This window comes from Hyperolius riggenbachi, chromosome 4, assembly GCF_040937935.1.
Source record: "Hyperolius riggenbachi isolate aHypRig1 chromosome 4, aHypRig1.pri, whole genome shotgun sequence".
NCBI lineage: Eukaryota > Metazoa > Chordata > Amphibia > Anura > Hyperoliidae > Hyperolius > Hyperolius riggenbachi.
In genome coordinates this window covers 91,104,378-91,127,079 of record NC_090649.1, presented here as the reverse complement: position 1 = coordinate 91,127,079, position 22,702 = coordinate 91,104,378, and the positions used below count along the sequence as shown (strand labels likewise).

The 22,702-nt window shown below is 44.5% G+C and overlaps 1 protein-coding gene across 1 annotated transcript in view; it reads right to left on the bottom strand.

The window, feature by feature from the left end:
• Nucleotides 1–22,702, bottom strand: part of NTSR2 (neurotensin receptor 2) — an 84,478-nt gene that overhangs the window by 60,644 nt on the left and 1,132 nt on the right.

Here is a 22,702-nt window from a genome sequence, read left to right as displayed (position 1 = left end):
GCCACTAGGACGCGCTCTATAGGCAGTAGCAGTGTTAGGGAGACTTGCCTAAGGTCTCCTACTGAATAGGTGCTGGCTTACTGAACAGGCAGAGCCGAGATTCGAACCCTAGTCTCCTGCGTCAGAGGCAGAGCCCTTAACCATTACATCATCCAGCCACCATCCAATGAGTTCTGGTTCACCATGAGCTTGCTGGTTAGTCTATCCCTCTCCATAGCATAGGATACAGAATGTACTATTTAGCTGTGAGCTGAGACACTTACGTGTATGCCGATCACAGATCTACTGCAAGAAACGTGAAAGACCATTTCAGGTGACATTTTTCCACAGTCTGTGCAGAACTTTACCGTGTGTTTGTACCACCCTGCTAATGATGATGCCAGTCTCCTATTGACAACTGAATGGTGTAAATCCGCACTCCTATTTACACTAATAAACCTTTCTCGTACTGTCAACAAAGTCTTGACTGGTTTTTAATTTCGCCTCCCTTCTGCTCAGGCTATTCGAGTTGTGAGAAGAATTTCTTACGAACGTTAATGGAAATTGGTGTGAATGAGGCAGCGGCACAGTAATTAATTCTTCACTTGGAAAGAGGAACGTGTTACATTAACTCGCTAAAAGCATTTCAGCATATTAAATTAATCAAAGAGGACGCCTGATAAAATTCTAAATGGTGCCACAATCGAGCGCATTGATGACGGGGGAACCGCAGCTTCAAGCAGGTAAATTGGGGGCACAACCTATTTTGTAAGCTGGGCACGGATGTAGACCTCAATGGGGTTGATGCAGAAAAGGCCGATAACATTGCACAATGTGTCACAATGATACTGGCCTGCACTGAACCTAGTAACATTTGTTGCGCTGATAGCGCAAAAGTGTCACCATAGCAACGCACATATACAGTGTACGCATGGTATGGGGGTAGCATAGCGCTCGCTACACTAATGCCGTAACGTGTGTAAACTGTTTATGCACGTTGCTATGATAATGCTCTTGCGCTATCTGCGCAACAAGCGTTACCAGGTTCAGTGCAGGCCAGTAACATTGTCACGCATTGTGTAATGTTATCAGCCTTTTCTGCATCTACCGCAGTGTAATTTGTGGCTATTGTGGCACCAACTGTGTAATTGCCAGGATTCTGCTATGACAGTAAAGTCTCGGCTATCCGGCACCGACAAGGATTGGCGGGATAAGTGTGCTTTCTGGTCAGGGCTGTGGAGTTGATCTCAAGGAGTCGGAGCAATATTTGGCAGGCCACACCGCTCCTCACACAGCTTGGGGTTGTGCATACGCAGTAGTAACTGGTGGCGACCGGCCAGCTTTGGGGGGGGGGGGTGTCGTTGCTGCACGATGGAGGGACTCGATAGGACGAGGCGTCCACAGGATTACTCCAGGGGGCTGCAAGAAGCCCCAGGTAAGTTAAACTGATTTTTTATTTTGACTTAAAGGAAACCAGAGACGGCTATAACTAAATTTTTGATACTTACCCGGGGCTTCCTCCAGCCCCATAAGCATGTCTGAGTGCCTCCCGCGGTCTGCCGTTCAGCCACAATCAGCCCTGGTAACTGGTTCAGTTGCGTCAATCGGGGTCTTCTGCGCATGTGCAGACCTCCACGCATGCACAGAAGACCCTGACTGATGCGACTGAGCCAGTTACCGGGGCTGATTGCGGATGAACTGAGGATCACGGGAGGACCGCGAGGGACTCAGACATGCTTATGGGGCTGGAGGAAGCCCCAGGTAAGTATCAAATCTTTAGTTATAGCCATCTCTGGTTTAAGCAACTCTTTAATAAATGTCCCCAACACATATGCACAGTTCAGACATCCACCACCAGGTGGCAAATGTCCAATAAAAAGATGGTAAAGAAAGGCAGAGGACTGAGCTGTGGTCCAATAGCTTTGCTCCTGTTTCCTGGCAGAAGTCTGTCCCACTATAACCACAAAATGGGCTGTCTTTTAGCTGCTCCTGCTGTTATACATGTTGGGCATATTTTCCACCCTTGAAGGGTTTATGTGGAGGGGTTAAATAAACAAAAAACTGACACTTACCCGGGGCTTCTATCGGCCCTCTGCAGCTGTCATGTCCCACACTGTCCTCCTACGATCCTCCGTTCTCTGCTGCCGGTCCCGGTCTAAATCAGGCGTCTAGTTACAACGCGGCTGCTTGGTACCGCGCGTGTCAGCGGGAGCTTACTGAGCAGGCGCAGTACAAGAAAACTTCGTACTGCGTCTGCGCAGTAAGCTCCTGATGACGTGCGCGGGAGCGAGCATTATACGTCTTGCTAGCCAAATATTAGACCGGGACCGGCGTCGGGGAACAGAGGATGGTAGGAGCACGGCGTGGTACATGACAGCTGCAGGGGGCCGATAGAAGCCCCAGGTAAGTGTCGTTTTTTGTTTATTTAACCCCTCCACAGAACCCCTTTAAGGTGGCCAGGCCACTCTCCATACAATTCTTGATATAGTTGGTCTGAAATTTCAAACTTGTCCAATCTCCAAAAATCGAAAATAAAAATTGGAAATTTGATACGATTTATCGAGCGAAAACAAAGAAAAGCTCTCGATTTTTCAGGACAACCGATCAAAATTATCGAATTGATGAAAAACTGGATTTTTAATTGTATGGTGTGTGGCCACTTTTGTACTTAAATGGAATGATGTACCTTGAGGAGACAGTGGACCATGTTTATAGATGGTTTGCATGGTTGTGGATGAAGTGACAAACTGTCCACAGACTATAGTTATCAGAAATGTTCCCGAACAAATACAGCGATTTCCACTACAGAATTGTGTTTGTTTTCAATGAAAGTGGACCTGAACTCAGAACTCCTCTACTCTAAAAGATACGTGTCCAGTTAAAAATGGCGCCAGCCAAATAATGGCGCCTGGTTACGCACGATATTTTTTTTAAAACAATATTTATTGTTTTTACGAAAAACGATATTTATCGGTTTTACGAAAAACAATATTTTTCGTTTTTGAGAGTTTAAAGTTCATTTCCTGGGTACACACACACACACACACACACACACACACACACACACACACACCCTTATACACACACACACACACACACCCCCCTATACACACACACACACACACATACACATACACACCTATACACATACATACACACAAATACACATACATACACATACATATACATATACACATATATATATATATATATATATATATATATATATATATATATATATATATATATATATATATATATACATACATACATACACACATATATACACACACACACACACACACACACACATATACACCTATACACATACATACACACAAATACACAAATACACATACACATATACACATATATATATATATATATACACACACACACACACACACACACACACACACACACACACACACACACACACCAAAACCCATATTCAACACATTTCAAAACTATATTTATAGTTTTATGGAAGTCATAAAACGATAAATATCGTTTTATAATGCAAATTAATGCGGCGCCATTTTTACACTGTAGGCTCTGGCGCCATTTTTAACTGATCCCAAAAGATACACAACAGCATAATAACCTTTAAACAAAAACATTTCTTTGTTACAGCTGATACAAATCCTAAAATAAATCTGCACTGTTTCTACTTCCTGATTCATGGAAGCAGACATATTGTTAACATCCTGTGCTTTCAAATGAGCTTATCTGCCGTCTCTGCTGTGGCAGTCATGTGACACGGGGGGGGGGGGGTCAAATTACAACTTGTGATTAGACCAGGGGCGGACATACGGCCGTGCAGGCCGTGCCGCCGCACGAGGGCCCCTGAAGTTCCGTTTTCTTCAGGGGCCCATTAAGTATTTTTTTTTTTTTTTATATTTTTTTTTTTTTATTATTTTATTCCCGGGGGGCCCCCCGACTCCTATCCTCCCTCCCTCCCTTCCTTCCTCACCTCGGGGGGCCCCCTCCCGATATGCGCGGCGGGAGAGCGAGCGGCAAATGCAGGAAGTCTTCAGGGCTCTCCAGGCATCCGCTAGAGGCCCAGCCGCTTGGTCTCCAATATGTCTCCAGTTGGAGACATATTGGAGACTCAGCGGCTGGGCCTCTAGCGGATGCCTGGAGAGCCCTGAAGACTTCCTGCATTTGCCGCTCGCTCTCCCGCCGCGCATATCGGGAGGGGGCCCCCCGAGGTGAGGAAGGAAGGGAGGGAGGGAGGATAGGAGTCGGGCCCCCCACCCGGATAGCTACCCACCCGGCTACCTAACCACCTACCCACCCGGCTACCTACCTACCCACCCACCAGGCTTCCTACCTACCCACCCGACTACCTAACCACCCACCAGGCTTCCTACCTACCCACCAGGCTTCCTACCTAACCACCCACCCAACTACCTAACCACCCACCCGGCTACCTACCCACCCACCAGGCTTCCTACCTAACCACCCACCCAACTACCTAACCACCCACCCGGCTACCTACCCACCCGGCTACCTACCCACCCGGCTACCTACCTACCTACCCGGCTACCTACCTAACCACCCACCCGGCTACCTACCTAACCACCCACCCGGCTACCTACCGGGCTAGTTACCAACCCACCCACCAGGCTACCTACCCACCCACCCGGCTACCTACCTAACCACCCACCCGGCTACCTACCTAACCACCCACCTGGCTACCTACCTAACCACCCACCCGGCTACCTACCGGGCTAGTTACCAACCCACCCACCAGGCTACCTACCCACCCACCAGGCTACCTACCTACCCACCCACCAGGCTACCTACCCACCCACCAGGCTTCCTACCTACCCACCCGGCTACCTACCTACCCACCAGGCTACCTACCCACCCACCAGGCTACCTACCCACCCACCAGGCTTCCTACCTACCCACCCGGCTACCTACCTACCCACCCGGCTACCTACCCACCCACCAGGCTTCCTACCTACCCACCCGGCTACCTACCTAACCACCCACCCGGCTACCTACCTACCCACCCACCCGGCTACCCACCCACCAGGCTTCCTACCTAACCACCCACCCGGCTACCTACCTAACCACCCACCCGGCTACCTACCGGGCTAGTTACCAACCCACCCACCAGGCTACCTACCCACCCACCCGGCTACCCACGCACCCACCAGGCTACCTACCTACCGGGCTAGTTACCCACCCACCCACCAGGCTACCTACCCACCCGGCTACCTACCCACCCACCCACCAGGCTACCTACCCACCCACCCACCAGGCTACCAACCCACCCACTCACCCACCCACCCACCAGGCTACCAACCCACCCACCCACTCACCCACCCACTAGGCTACCTATCCACCCAACCACCCATGGGAGCTGCGCGCCGGATGGAGGCTGGGACAGGAGGTCTGCTGCTGCAGGTGAGTAAATGTTTTTGTTTTATTTATATTAGCAGGTGTATGTTCTGGGCAGGTCTGCCACATGATTGCATGTATTTTCTGGGCATATCTGCCGACTTGATTGCATGTATTTTCTGGGCATATCTGCCGACTTGTTTGCACGTATTTTCTGGGCATATCTGCCGACTTGATTGCACGTATTTTCTGGGCATATCTGCCGACTTGATTGCACGTATTTTCTGGGCATATCTGCCGACTTGATTGCACGTATTTTCTGGGCATATCTGCCGACTTGATTGCACATATTTTCTGGGCATATCTGCCGACATGATTGCACGTATTTTCTGGGCATATATGTGTATTTTCTTGAGAAAACCTGCACAATTATGTGAATTTTCTGGGGAAAGGGTCACCAAAACTTGGGCCCACTGTCTTTGCGTTGCACTTTTCAAGGGAACCTGAGGTGAGAATAATATTGATGCTGCCATATTTCTCTCCTTTTAAGCAATACCAGTTGCCTGGCTGCCGTGCTGGTCCTCTGCCTCTTATTCTTTCAACCATAGACCCTGAACAAGCATGCAGCAGGTCAGGGGTTTCTGACAATATTGTCAGAACTGAGAAGATTAGCTGCATGCTTGTTGCTGGTGTAATTCAGTTTATTACTGCAGCCAAATAGATCAGCAGGGCCGCCAGGCAACTAGTATTGTTTAAAAGGAAATAAACCCTCACCCCGGGTTCGCTTTAAGTTACAGTTAGCTCCGCCCTCATCCGGTCATTGCCACGCCCATTTTTTGCCGCAGCGCTACGCGACGCAGGTTCTATCCACTAATTTTTGCCGCGGCGCGCGCCGCAGGTTGTAGCCACGCCCATATTTTGCCGCGGCGCGCTACGCGCGCCGCAGGTCATAGGGGGCCCACAATTACAATTTTGCACAGGGGCCCACTGCTGGCTGTGTCCGCCACTGGATTAGACAATAAATGAGGGGGAACTAAACAGTTCCACTTGCTTAGGGCTTAAAGAGGAACTCCAGTGAAAATAATGTAATAAATAAGTGCTTCATTTTCACAATAATTATGTATAAATGATTTAGTCAGTTTTTGCCCATTGTAAAATCTTTTAAATGCCTGATTTACATTATGACATTTATTACATGGTGACATTTTTACTGTTGTCAGATGATGTAGCTGCTGCATGTTTTTTTGGCAGTTGGAAACAGCTGTAAACAGCCATTTTCCACAATGCAACAAGGTTCACAGACAGAAAACTGCCAGGAGTAGGTACTCAGAATTTCTTTGTGGGAGGGGTTTTACCACAATATCAGCCATACAGCGCCCCCTGATGGTCTGTTTATGAAAAGGAATAGATTTTTCATGTAAAAGGGGGTATCAGCTACTGATTGGGATCAAAATTCAATTCTTAGTTGCAGTTTCTCTTTAAAGATCATAGCCTTTAGTGTTGGTTTTTAGTTTTGTTACTTGTGTGCAGATATTTCTCAGTAATTTCTAACTTAACCCCATCCCGACTGCCTAATGCCTATTGGCGGCAGGAGGGTGGCAGCTACAGGACCGCCTAACGCCGATTGGTGTCAGGTCCTGTAGGCAGAGATTAGCAGGGATCGTGCATCCCCGCTGAGTTATGAAGCTCCGCACCATAAGCCTGCCAGCCGCGATCGGAGCTGGCAGGCTGTAGGGGACAAGAACCGGCTATTTTTGTACAGCGCTGCGATCTAGCGTAACGCGGTACTGGGGACAGCCCTGTCAATTAAAAAAACACACACCAATTATCGTGGGATATCGACCTAGACTAATTCATCAATTCTCTGTCTCACCTATTAGAAAAGGGGTTGAAGCAAACATAGATCATAGGGAGCTGAGATATATAGAATTTTGCAAAAATGTATTCTTCAATAAGTACATATCAAAAACATAATCAATTACCACATAATTAAAATCAATTAAAACTCATGATTCTATAGCTCTGAGCATAAACCAGACCATTCATTACGGGCAGCGTGATTTGCAGGTGCACCTTACTTGTACCGGTATATGCATGCAACAATAATCTTCAGGCCCCTTTAAATCCAGATATGACAGGCTATAGAGCGTCATCCATTCACAGAATAATATCTTCAATTCACCCTATATTCACATTGTATTGCCTCTAATCCGCATAGATTCCAGCGGAAACACCCCCATTACGTGTAGCATCCAGCTACACAACCTTGTTAGCCTAAAGGTGGCCACACACGATACAATAAAATAATCCGATTTTACGGCAATTCGATAAAAACGATCGGATCTCCCGAAAAAATCGAAAGCTTTTTTTTCATTCGACTGAAAAATCCGATCGGATTTCCCGTTTTCTTCGATTTTTATCGATCCGGAATGCCAGATATTTTTCTTTTTTATAAATCATACTTTATTAGTATTAAATCCAAATAATACAACTACACATTTACATGAAATATCCAATAAAATTCTTACAATCTATATTTTTCTTTAACCTTTCCAAAGATTGTATGGTGTGTGTTAGATTGTCAATTTATTAATATACACAACCTAGCAATTTTGTCAGAGTTTCCAATCATTTTTATCATAATTGGGCTGAAATTGAACACAGGTGTGTGGTACGTTGGTCATAGTTTTGAAATGTTACATTCAGTCAGAAAAATTGATTGCAATTCTTAAATTGAACAGATATTTAAAAAATTGTATGGTGTGTGGCCACCCTTAGCGGCGATCCTATTCAGCCGCTGCATCAGTGGGATGCCCGGGAGTCTGGCCAAACTAAGGAAAAGGGGCGGAGGCTAGGGTGAATCACTGCAGCCACGGAGGTGGCGGGATGACGTCACAGAGCACGTTAGAGTTATTCTTAGGGCTGGTTCAGACGGACACTTGCAGAGCGTTTACCGCCAGCGTTTGGAGCTTGGCGTTAAACGCTCCCATTCAAGTGAATGGGAGCGTTTGTACCAAGCTTTCACGCACGTTTGCACGCGGCGTTTGGGTCCTGATTTTCCCTGGCGTTCAAGGAGCCCCTGGAAGCTACATGTAGCTTCCAGGGGCGGTTAACCGCGACGGGTAATGTCCCCCTAGGGGAAGAAAAAATGCGACCGCATCTGAACGCAACGCGAACGCAACGCGAACGCAACGCGAACGCAACGCGAACGCAACGCGAACGCTGCTGAAAGCCCGAACGCATTGCCACCGTGACGCCAATGAACGCAACGCCTCCAAAAGTCCGTCTGAACCAGCCCTTAAATTGTTTGCACTTTTTGCCTGCACAGTGTTTTGCACAGAGGGGTACGTTTTCCCATCTTTACTTCTGTGAGCCTCTTTTGGATGTTTTTTTATACTCCTTTATGTTGCTGACCTGTTGCCAATGAGCCTGAATAACTGTGAGCAGTGGTGGCTCCAGCTTCACATTTTTTTTGGGGTGGGGGGGCACGAAGGCTGGCTGGTGGGACCCATTTGGATGATCAAAATTGATGTTTGTATAGTGAGCTTTAGATAGTTTTTTGCCTAACTCAAATGATAAAATTAAGGCCAACTAGTTCAGCAATTATAGGAACCAAATGTAAACTTCACAAACAGACCTCAGAGGCTTTTGAGCATAGCAGATTGTCCAAATGATGGTGCTATTATTGAAGAAAAGTTACCTACAGCTAGTTTGCTGTCATGCATTAATTCTTACTTGCTAGCAAGCTGCTCCTGTGTGGACAGATCACAGACAAATTATTCCAGAGCCCAGCCTGTGTCTGACAACTCTACAAGCAAGGGAAGGGGAAAGAGGCAGAAGGAAGAGAAACACTATCTGTGTGTAATTCCTTATCTTAGTAGCTAGGTATTTTTGGAGTTTGTATAATACATGCTCTAGTTCATTGGCTAATTTAAAAGAAAAAAACAGTAAGCTTTCAGCTTGTAAGCCTTCTTCTGGCTCTATTCCTGTTCACTGACAATGTTAGAACATACAGTACAATCGGAAGGAGAATGAGATTTTTTTTTTGTAAATATAAGTGTCATGCAGATACATTAATTACAAGGCCTCTTGCAAGGATTGTGAGGTATTTATGGCAAATAGAGAAGACCCTTGGTTTACTTTACGCCTACATAGGCTGACATGGAGAGTTTTTTTTATGAATCCCATCATGTCCACTGTGCTGCTGGAGCCTGGAAACAGTTAACTGTATGTCACTGAGGGGGGAGGGGGGCAGTGATTCCTGGGGGGGGGCAGTGGGGGGGCAGTGCCCCAGTGTAGCACTGCCCATGGCTGTGAGATATTCTGTCAGGTGTTTTATTCTAGTATAACACAACTTTTCCAGTCTTCTGTTGCCCTGTCCAAACCTTTTTTTTAAAAACATTTTGACAACATCAGTTTCAAAATGAGTACGTATTTTTCATATAACAGTACAATTTCTCAGTCTCAACACATGTTGTCTTTGGAAAATAGGTTTTATTATACCACCTAAAGAGGTATTTTGACCCAGTTTGACTTTGCTTATTGGATACTGCTGCCCTGAGCTCTAATTTACCAGTTTTTCACATTAAACAGTAAATAAAACTAATACTAGCTTATTGTTTGCTACAAGTTTAAATTGCATTACATCATCACATATATAAAACTAATAAAAGCAACACTGTGTATAGCAGCAACAAAGAAATAAAGGACACAACAAGCAAACGCATCCACAGGCTACAGCCGTGATTAATTAAAAAGTGAACTGGAGGTGGAAATAAACTGATGAGATAAACAATTATGTTTATCCTCCTAATCCTAAAAAATCCTTTTTTTTTATCCAGTGAGTTTTTGTTGAATTTCAAACTACAGAGCAAATTGTACAATAACATGAATGAGTACACGTTAAAGAACCTCAAATTGACTAGAGGTAGTAAACTTAATTTTCATATAAGGCTTAAAAATAAGCCTATAAAACGTAACAAATAAATATATAATGAATTGGTTGTGTAGTACGGATAATTACTAGAAGATTATTAGCAAAGAAAATCTCATATTTTTATTTTTAGTTATATAGTGTTTTTATAACATTGCACCATTCTCTAATATTTGCAGTTTACACACTACTCAGCATTCTAAATGATTTTACAGAGCAGGCCAGTGAACTTTTGACCTGTCCTCTGCAGAGAAAAAGAAAATACTGACAGTTGAGATAATAAGCTTCAGAAGACAGAGCTCTCTGGGACTTTGAGGGCTCGTTTCCACTGTAGCGAATCCGCATGCGGGCACTGCATGCGGATTCGCATACTTAATGTTACTGTATGGGGTTGTTTCCACGTGTGCGGCGGCGGCGGCGTTTTTCTGTGCGGGGAAAATCTGCACGACAGGGTCGTGCAGATTCGCGTGCCTCAGGAATGCGGGCCAATCGCCGCTAATGTATTTAATAGTAAAAACGCATGCGTTTTTACATGCGTTTTTACCCGCGAATTCGCGGGCGATTTCGCACCTTTTCAATGTTATTTTGCCCTGGCAGTGTCATGGTTAATTTCGCATGGCACCCTGCCATGCGAAATCGCACGCGAAATCGCGGGTAAAAACGCATGCGGAAACGCATCCGCATGCGTTTTTACAAGCGTCGGAATGCGGCCGAAATCGCGTCGCAACAGTGGAAACGAGCCCTGAAAGTCGTGGAGCTCAATGGCTCTTTTGCATAGATAACAACTGGAGTTTCTTAACTCTTCCTGTGCTGGAAACAATATTAGACTTATGTCTCTGCTCCTAATGTTTTATTTCTTAGCTGTACTACACATACAAATCATTATATCATCATTTTATTTTCGCTTCAGTGTCTCTTTAATAAGAGTAGGAAAGTTGTATATTGCGCCACTGAAACATTTAGGGTAGATCAGCCATAACCACCCAATTAACATGGCCACTCAGGGCTTGGGAAAGAGATTCTAAATCAGCTTGAATATGTAGGTATAACAAATATAACCCTAAAAACTACTTTTTAAAGTATCCCAGGGTTTCCTTTTATAATTAAACATTTAGAAAGTAGGTTGAATGTTTTACTGTCTCTAATCAGTGGCAGCCTATGAAGTGTCCCAGAGTTAGAAAAAGGTCAATCATTCATGTATTTTATCTCTCCCTGCCTTCAGAAGTTGTATTCTTCCAGGAAAACTTTCATGGCTGTAATCTGCTTATCAAAGATGTTTTTTTTTTTTTTTTAAACTAGTTTTATTAATGACGAAGCATGCGAAAAAAAGATGCAAACAGTTCAAGAGAATCATCGAACAGCTCACATGCATTGTTACATTTTAACATTTACATGTTAAATTTCAGATGAATCAACAATTATTCTTCAATATAAACAACGTACAAAAATTGTATGTCTAATATGGGCAGAAGTCAAATATGAAGTCCTTTGAGATAGTTAATGGATTTCTCTATCAAATGTTACATTTTTTAAGTGGTTGGAGAGCTCCGCCATAAACAGATGAATCTCCTATGTTATACACCTTGAAAATCGCTATTCATGCAAGACATAGTCGTCTTTCCAGTCAAAAAAGAATAGGAAAAAAAACAAGAGTTTACCTCAGTCCCCACTATAGTGAGAATCTTAGAACTCCCCTTTAATAAGATTCATTCCTATGGCCTTTAATCCAACTACTCAATCACTATCTCTTCATATCCCAGGTTGATTTGTATTCCAAAATTTCCGTCCATATCCCAATATCTATAAATTGAAGAAGATAAAAAACCTGAAATTACTACTTCTACTAAAAACTAAACTATACTATCAGGCACCCTTTATATACCTTTAGCTCCACATTTTTATTCCCTCCACTCCTCTCCTCTTCTTCCAACCTTTAACGTTTTCCCAAGTATCCACCAATTTTACCCTTTAAATACCATGTAGTATTCTCAAAAAATGTCATCAGATGGACAATCTGATCTCTATTAAAAGTATTTTCTATATATTTTTGCCATGTTAACCACTTGAGGACCCACCCTTTACCCCCCCTTAAGGACCAGCGCTGTTTTAGCTGATCTGTGCTGGGTGGGCTCTGCAGCCCCCAGCACAGATCAGCGTGCAGGCAGAGCGACCAGATCGCCCCCCTTTTTTCCCCACTAGGGGGATGATGTGCTGGGGGGGTCTGATCGCTCCTGCCTGCCGGGTGTTGCGAGGGGGGGGGGGCACCTCAAAGCCCCCCTCCGCGGCGAAATCCTCCCCCTCCCTCTCCTACCTGGCCCCCCCTTGAGATCCGGGCTGCACAGGACGCTATCCGTCCTGTGCAGCCAGTGACAGGCTGTCTCCTGTCACATGGCGGCGATCCCCGGCCGCTGATTGGCCGGGGATCGCCGATCTGCCTTACGGCGCTGCTGCGCAGCAGCGCCGTACAATGTAAACAAAGCGGATTATTTCCGCTTGTGTTTACATTTAGCCTGCGAGCCGCCATCGGCGGCCCGCAGGCTATTCACGGAGCCCCCCGCCGTGAATTGACAGGAAGCAGCCGCTCGTACGAGCGGCTGCTTCCTGATTAATCAGCCTGCAGCTGGCGACGCAATACTGCGTCGCTGGTCCTGCAGCTGCCACTTTGCCGACGCACGGTATAAGCGTGCGGTCAGCAAGTGGTTAAGAAAACTTCTCCTATTGTCTTTGCTTCTTGCCTTCCCAAGTTCAAGCACTCTAGTTGTAAAAGATGTTTTTATCAAAGATGTTTACTATATTCCTGACAAGGTACCGACAAGACAGAAGCTGTCACTTCCATGCTTAGAAATGTACTCTTTCAAACAGCAAAATAAAACAAGTTAATAGCCAGGTTATTAATATTTTTTGCACTGTACATACACGTTTATTTCATCATGTCACATGTCACCTCGGTTACACTTTAAGACAAACATATATGCAGTGGCGTAGCCAAGGAGCTGTGGGCCCCGATTCAAGTTTTAAAATGGGGCCCCCCAAGCACTCTATACATAACAATTGATACGGCGCACCAAAACCTGCCAATGGCAACTACAGTGTCAGAGGTGCAAGAAGGTGATGGGGAACACTATTCAAAGTATCTATATAAGTGATTATTATGAGCACAGGACCAATAGAGAGCTAATACTGTAGTTAAGGGAGGGCCCTTCGGGGCCCCTCTGGCCCAAGGGCACCGGTGCGGTCGCAACTTGCAACCCCTATTGCTACGCCCCTGCATATATGAGGCCCAGCAGCAATCTACAGTTACAGAAACAGAGCATCAGGATTACTCTCATAGAATTACTCAAAAATAGACACATGGTCAACACATGCAGATACCACAAATAAAATAAAAATGACTGATTTCAGTCTATTTATAAAACTGTTTGGCTCAATTTTTTTATACTAAGAATTACACATCACCCCCAAAAATTAGCATGTGCTGAATTGTTGATAAGATCTGCATAGGGATGTTAAGCAGAGGATGCAATTTACAAGAGGAAGTCTGTAGAAACAGGGAGGAACATGTGAAAAGCACAAAAGAGGTCATGTCCAGAGGAAAGCAATTCCCCCAATTGTGGACTCATGTGACAGGGGTCGGTTAAAAGAGGAACTGTAGTTAAAATCTCATAAAGAATAAAATTGAAGTTATTTTACAATATTAACCACTTCAGCCTTCAGTCGTTTTTCACCTTATGCATCCGAGCAATTTTCACCTCCCATCCATTCGCCAATAACTTTATCACTACTTATAACAATTAATTGATCTATATCTTGTTTTTTCCACCACCAATTAGGCTTTTTTTCTAAATGCATTTTAACAGGAATATTAAGAATAAAATGGAAAAAAATCATTATTTCTTAGCTTTTGGCCATTATAGCTTTAAATACATGCTACCATAATTAAAACCCACACATTTTATTTGCCCATTTTGTCCCAGTTATTACCCCATTTAAATTATGTCCCTATCACAACGTATGGTGCCAATATTTTATTTGGAAATAAAGGTGCATTTTTTTGCATTCATCACTATTTACAAGCTTATAATTTTAAAAATATGAGTAATGTACCCTCTTGACATGCATAGTTAAAAAGTTCAGAACCTTAGGTAACTATTTATGTTTTTGGGGCTTTTTTTATTGAAAATTTAAAAAAAAAATTCAGTTAAAAATGTAATTTATTGCCTTATGTGTGGGAAAAAATGTATGTGCATGTAGTTTTATTATTTGGCCACAAAATGGCCACAGTGATTTTGTTCAGTTCCCATTCCGTAACCGACAGTGCTTGCTTACAGGAAGCACTAGGAGGATGTGATTTTTTATTTTTTTTGGTCAGAAAGACCGCGGCCTCTGAAAACAAGCCGTCAATTTTTTCTTCCCGGGGACTTAGATCAATGAATGGGACAATGTTCCCATTCATTGATCTCCGGGCTACCGGGTGGGGGGGGGGGGGGGGGCACGGGAGCGCCAGTGCACGCACGATCGCGCACAGGAGTGCACAGACGCGCGCAGCAGCCTTTTGGACGTGAAAATAACATCCAAAAGGCGAAAATGGTTCATTTATAAATTATTTTCTCAGTTTGTGTACATTGTAAAGTGTTTCCTCACCTTGGTTTAGATTCTGAAAATTGCAGGCAGGAACATCTTTTGTCTTGACAGGTGATCTCTGCAGAATGTTTGTTTCTAATGCCTTTATTCAATTCACTTTTTCTCCTATTTTTTCTCCTAGGTTATATTTTCACACTTTATTATATAAAATGCCTTTTAAGCCTCAAAAATGGAAGAAAATACTCAAAATAATTTTGATAGTACTTTTTCACTTACTTTTTGGTACTTTTTTCAATAGCAGAGTGCTGAAGAATTATTATAAACAGAAGATGAAAAATTATCTCCTAGGAGAAAACTTAGCTGCAAGGGCCTGAGAGATTCAATGCACAGAGGGAGATACTGCTTGCTGGGCAGTTTGAAACAGCCCTTATTTCCACACAACGAGGTTCAAAGATACCAAACTGTCAGGGCCATGGTCATGACATCACACTGTGGGAGGGATTTCACCACAAACTATATCAGCAACTCAGACCCACCTGATGATCTATTGGAGAAGCGGTAAAGATTTCTTGTGGAAACAGGGATATCGCCGTCTGACTGAGATGGAGTCCTGGGTTGAAATTCCTCTGTAATTGTGCTACATGTAGAGCTAGGATTCAGGTCTACATTCATCCCATACAATTATATTGTTTATCCTGTTCTCTTACTTTGCACTCTGTATATTTTCTAATGTACTTTTATCCCCATTGCATCCATTTTATTGTACCGATAGGCAAGGCCGGTTTAAGTAACAATTGGGCCCTAGGGCAAAATTAGCCTGAAGGCCCCCCAACAGACAAACCCGACCAAAAAGCGTCATTAGAGGCCCTTTGTTGCAGCCAAATTTCCCTCCTGGGCCCCTTAGCTGGCTGATGACGCTCCCCCAATCACCCCCAACTTAACAGACTCTGCAGAGTCCCTGGGGAGCGACAGTTAAGATGGGGAGGGATACCTTGGGAGCCCCTACAGGCTCTGGGGCCCTGAGGCAATTGCCCATTGTTTCCTATGGTAGCTCCGGCCCTGCCCATAGGAATGTCACCACTTGTGACTACACTCTGTGAATAGCTGACTGGAGGACACTAGATGGAAACCGACAAGGATTGTCTACAGTTTGGGAGGTGAGCTAAAAAAAGGAAGACCTGCACCATCTGCAGCTAGTACAGAAGGCTGCTGCAAGGCTGTTGACAAGCCAACCCTGCCATTGGCACGTAACACCGATTCTTTGCTCATTCCACTGGCTACCCATAAACTGGAGAACCCTCTTCAAAATTGGCATGCCAACATTCAAATCTCTTCATGATCTAGGCCCCAGATACCTACCTGAAGGATTTGTTTCAACCGCATCACACCTGCTACAACCTCTGATCAACATGATCTAATAATGTGAATACCCCCAAGTCTAACTCTAAACCTTTGCAGCCTGAGCCTCCTTTCATGCACCCCCTACCCTTTGGAATGCCTTGCCACAACCAATCAAGACAGCTCCAACCCTAAAGACGTTTAAATCAAAACTGCTTAGTCTGGCATTCCTGATCACATAATTTTTTCCCTGTAACACAACACTATGTACTGATCTGAGACAAACTTATGCACGTTAAGTCCTATGATAGAAAAGCACTTTACAATGTTTTGTTCTTGTTGGTGATCAGCACAGTACTGTTAATGGGTTCTTTTTGCTCTCTCGCTGACAATATTAAAAATCACAGTTGCGTGACTAAGGTGCTTCCTCTATAGTGTGCTTGCATTACTCACACAAACAATTGCTTTACTTAAACTGGGGTTTATTGTCACCCCTCACCCAGTCACCCAAAGAGCAGGAAACAATAGTGAATACCGCAATAGTGGAGATAAATTGGGTCAAAAAGCTTTTCCTCCCTAACCCCGTCAGGGTTTGCGCAACCTAATAATAGACATATGAACAATCAGAGCTGACAAGGTTCTATACTCAAAACGGATAGGAAAGTTTATTTAAATATGAAATATCAAAAGACAAACACATGAATGGCAGTCGCATGCAAATCTTCTGCCATGATAAAAAACCACTCACTGCAGAGCCGAAAGACCGAGTGAAAAAGCAAGCTAGACTAACCTGCTGCGCAGCATGGTATTAGCTAAGCCGGCAAAACCTCTCACTCACACACGTGTGGCCACCTACATACACTCTCGTGGGGCACAATAGCACTGGCCGCTGACCAGATGATGCCTGGATTTTGCAAAGTTCCCATACAGCGATATTTAGGACTCAAGCTAAGGCAAGACTAAATAAATTAAAAATAGACAAGGCACCTGGCCCGGATGGTATGCATCCTCGGGTCCTAAGGGAATTAAGTTCAGTTATAGATAAACCCCTTTATCTTATCTTTTGTGACTCTCTTGCAACTGGCAGAGTCCCAGTGGATTGGCGTACAGCCCATGTTTTCCCATTATTTAAGAAGGGCAAAAAATCAGATCCAGGAAATTATAGACCTGTAAGCTTAACATCAGTTGTATGCAAACTATTTGAGGGGTTACTAAGAGATACTATACATGACTTCATAGTAGAAAATAATCTTATTTCTCAGCATCAACATGGATTTACTAAAGACAGGTCCTGTTTGACTAACATGCTCAGCTTTTATGAGGTAGTGAATGCTAACATGGATATTGGGAATGCTGTAGATGTGATATACTTGGACTTTGCAAAGGCCTTCGACACTGTTCCCCACAAAAATTCTGGTGCAAAAGTTGAGGTTGCAAGGACTGGGGAAGAGTCTGTGTTCATGGATAGGGAACTGGCTAATGGACAGAAAACAAAGAGTTGTGGTCAATGGATCGTACTCAAAATGGGAGACTGTTAGCAGTGGGGTCCCACAGGGGTCTGTTCTGGGTCCAGTGCACTTCAATTTATTTATTAATGACCTAGTAGATGCAGTAGTGAGCAATGTTGCTATTTTTGCAGATGATACAAAATTGTGCAGAATCATCAACTCTCAGGAAGATAGTGTCATATTGCAACAGGATCTGGATAGGATGGCTATATGGGCACATACATGGCAGATGAAATTAAATGTTGACAAATGTAAAGTCATGCATTTTGGACGTACTAATGGTCTAGCACCATACAAAATAAATTGGATACAGTTGGGGACATCAAACTTGGAGAAGGACTTAGGAGTACTCATTGACAACAAGTTAAATAATCGTACTCAATGCCAAGCAGCTGCAGCTAAAGCTAACAAAATTTTGGGATGCATTAAAAGGGAAATAAAAACTCGAGATGCTAGCACAATATTGCCCCTGTTTAACTCTCTAGTAAGGCCACATCTGGAATATGGAATTCAGTTCTGGGCACCACATTACAAAAAAGATATTGCAGTTTTAGAGCAGGTGCAGAGACGAGCAACAAAATTGATACGTGGGATGGAAGGTCTCACTTATCAAGAAAGGTTAGATAAACTGGGTTTATTTAGTCTAGAGAAAAGACGCCTTAGAGGGGATCTAATTAACAAGTATAAATACATCAGAGGGCAATATAATAGCTTGGCGGATGAGCTTTTTGTCCCTAGGCCTTCTCAAAGGACTAGAGGACATGATCTGCGCATGAAGGAAAAACGTTTTAGCCATTTATTTAGGAAAGGGTTCTTTACAGTTAGAGTGATTAAGATGTGGAATGCATTGCCACAGGAAGTCGTTATGGCAAACTCTATACCTGCATTTAAAGGGGGCTTAGATGCTTTCCTTGCGTTGAAAGACATCCATGGCTACAATTACTAGGTAATGCCTAATGATGTTGATCCAGGGATTTTATCTGATTGCCATCTGGAGTCGGGAAGGAATTTTTCCCTTTTGGGGCTAATTGGACCATGCCTTGTAATGGTTTTTTCGCCTCCCTCTGGATCGACAGGGATATGTGAGGGAGCAGGCTGGTGTTGTACTTTATACTGGTTGAACTCGATGGACGTATGTCGTTTTTCAACCAAAATAACTATGTAACTATGTAGCTGTAGTGATCTCACCACTCCTGTGTACAGTCCCGGGTAGAAGCTACTCCGTTCACTGCAAGGATAGCAGGATACTTGGCATGTGGCAGGACCGGTCACTGCAAGCCGCTATGGAACGCCAAACATGAGAGTCCACGTGGGGTGGAGGACACGCTCGGGCTATGGCTCCGCCCACCTACGCGTTTCCTGTCGTCATTGGACAATTCATCAGGGTGTGAGCAGGCCCGGATTTATATCACATGAGCCTGTAGGCACAGAGGTCCTGACACCCTAGGCTCCACCCTCCATGAATGTCACCGAACTGCACTGCAAGTGTGCTGGCTGGCCCAGCTGTCACTTCTCCCTTACTTACCTTGTCTGTCATAGGTAGCTACAGGTGTCCCTTAGTATTAGGTAGCTAGAGGTACCCTCAGTATTAAGTAGCTAGAGGTGCCCCTGACTGAAGGGAGATCTGGTCAGTAGAATGCAGAGAAACAGGTGAGTAACCTCTCATTTACACTCCACTTGGGACTCTTGATAGCTAAAGCTGAAGGGAGAGGGAGGTACTTTTGGGGAGGGGAGTGAGCCGCCTTTTCTTCATCAGCCGCCTGTAGGCACGTGCCTATAGTGCCATAGGTAAATCCGGCCCTGCCAAAGAGGGATGTGTCCAGTGAATCAGGAAATAAACCTGACTGTGACAGCATAGGGAAGTCTGCCATTTAGAAAGGCTTTTATAATCTAGCTTCTTAGTGTGCAGCAATGTGGAATGCAGGAGAAACAGATATTAATCAGCCTCATGGCTAAAAGCTCTTGGCTACTAAAAACCAAGAATAACAAAACAAGGTTATTTACAACTTCCTTTTACAGATACAGGCTGTAGATAGACCTCTGCTACTAATTTCACACTGCCACCTTGTGGTTATAGCTGGCAATGCATCTTATAACATAATAGACTGTTGTTGCTAAATACGCGTTCTAACACTGCCATTGCTTTGCTCAGCCTGTGGGGAACTGTGTAAGGCCAGCATGCAGTGCAGGAGACTGCCACACCAGCCGGATACGAATTCACCGGGTAACCAGAAGTGAGATCCTCCTGAAAACTTGCAGCGGGTTCAGGTGTGCTGGATACACATTAAAAGATAAATGCAGTGTGTGGACATTTGTACTGTATGAGAAAAAAAAATGAAATTAACTGGAACATTTGTAGTCCAAATGAGAGAGAGAGAGAGAGAGAGAGAGAGAGAGAGAGAGAGAGAGAGAGAAGGAGAGGCAAATATGATTCCTGTCTACAAACTCAACCAGGGCATCAAGTCTGGGAGACACTGTCACAAAGGCAGAAGTAAAGACCAAGGGAGAACAGGCTATGACCACACTGTGAGCAGAAGACCATCAAATATGAGAATGCTGCTAAATGTATTTCCTTTTAAGCAATACCAGTTGTCTGGCTATCCTGCTGGTCCTCTGCTAATATTTTCAGCCACAGACCCTGTCCCTGAACCAGTGTTGCCAACTCATCCCTTTAATTACTGACACATATGAATTATACAGGTTTTGTGGCTAGGTAGATGCAGTTAAGGCACTGATTATGTGCAAATAGCCCTAGAACCTGTATAACTTAGATGTGTCAGTAATTAAAGGGATGAGTTGGCAACACTGCCCTGAACAAGCATGCAGCAGATCAGGTGTTTCTGAGAATATTGTCAGAACTGACAAGATTAGCTGCATGTTTTGTTTCTGGTGTACTTCAGACATTACTGCAGCCAAGTAGACCAGCAGGGCTGCCAGGCATCTGGTACTAATATGGCAGCCTCCATATCACTCTCACTGCGAGTTCACTAAAAAATTGGTGGACCTAATTCCAGATTTTCACTCATTAGAGAATAGAGCAAAATACCCTACATTTTACTGGGAGAGGAGGAATCCACAGTGACAAACGCTGCACACTATGTCACAGCATGCCACAGACTGAGAGAAGGTATCTACAGAGACAACAGCTGCACCCTATGTCACACAGCATGCCACAGACTGCAAGCAGGTATCCACTGTGACAATCTCTGCACACTGCATTACAGCATGCCACAGACTGAGAGAAGGAATCCACAGTGACACTTGCTGTTAACTATGTCACAGTATGCCACAGACTGAAAGCAGGTATACTACAGAGACAATAGCTGCACCCTATGTCACAGCATGCCACAGACTGAAAGTCAGGTATCTACAGAGACAATAGCTGCACCCTATGTCACAGCATGCCACAGACTGAAAGCAGGTATCTACAGAGACAATAGCTGCACCCTATGTCACAGCATGCCACAGACTGAAAGCAGGTATCCACAGTGACAATCGCTGCACACTACATCACAGCATGCACACAGAGTGAAAGCAGGTATCCACTGTGACAATCGCTGCACACTACATCACAGCATGCCACAGAGTGAAAGCAGGTATCCACAGTGACAATCGCTGCACACTACATCACAGCATGCCACAGAGTGAAAGCAGGTATCCACTGTGACAATCGCTGCACACTACATTACAGCATGCCACAGACTGAAAGCAGGTATCCACTGTGACAATCGCTGCACACTACATTACAGCATGCCACAGACTGAAAGCAGGTATCCACTGTGACAATCGCTGCACACTACATTACAGCATGCCACAGAGTGAAAGCAGGTATCCACAGTGACAAACGCTGCACACTACGTCACTCCTCACACTCACAGCATGCCACAGACTGAGAGGAAGTATCCACAGCGACACTTGCTGCTAACTATATCACAGTATGCCACAGACTGAAAGCAGTATCCACGGTGACAATCGCTGCACACTGTCACAGTATACTACAGACGAAGAGGAAAATAAATGAACTATAAATCTAAAAATGATCACAGAGTACTTACCTATTATACCTCTCTATCCCCCCCCCCCCCCAGTTCTCTTTTCTGTGGCAATGACATCTGTATGTACCTTAGTCATGCTATAAGGCTGTTACTGCTTTGATTTGATAAGAGATTGAGAAGGAAAAGAGAGGGAGAAGAAACAGGAAGACACTGAAAGGGAACTTTAACTGAAGAGTTTCACTTACCTGCGGCTATTACCAGCCCCCTGCAGCAGTCCTGTGCCCTCAGAGCCGCTCTGGAATTCCTCCGGTCCCCCGCTGTCACTTAGTTTCGTTTTTGACGATTTACCAGTCGGCCGGCCGCCGTGCGTATTATTGGACGCATTCCCTACTGCAATTAGCGCTGTACAAAAATACGCGGTGCCTCATATCTACGCGTGCGGAATGTCGGGCAACGTCCGCAAACAGTGCTAATTGCAGTAGGGAATGCGTCCAAAAATACGCAGGGCGGCGCGGCACCCGGGCCGACTGGTGAGTCTTTAAAAACGAAACTAAGTGACAGCGGGGGACCGGAGGATTCCAGAGCGGCTCTGAGGGCACAGGACTGCTGCAGGGGCTGGGTAATAGCCGCAGGTAATTGAAACTCTTCAGTTAAAGTTCCCTTTAAGTGTCCTCCTGTTTCTTCACTCTCTCTTCCTTCTCAACCTCTTATTAAATCAAATCAAACTAGTAACAGCCTTAATAGCATGACTAAGGTAAGCCCGAGGTAAGTGAAACTCTTTACCCCCGTTCAGTTAAGGTTCCCTTTAAGGTGCATACCCACATCCACTTTTAACTGACAAATCACTGACAAATATTACCACTCTCCATGTAGAATGAGGGCTATCAGACTTTGAATACTCTGTAACTCTTCTAGTATATGGAGGTGGTAAAATTGTCCTGGGATTAATAGCCAGTCAAAATTGGATGTGTGTACTTGGCTCTTTCAAAATGAGAAGACTCTCCTCTCTCTCTGTC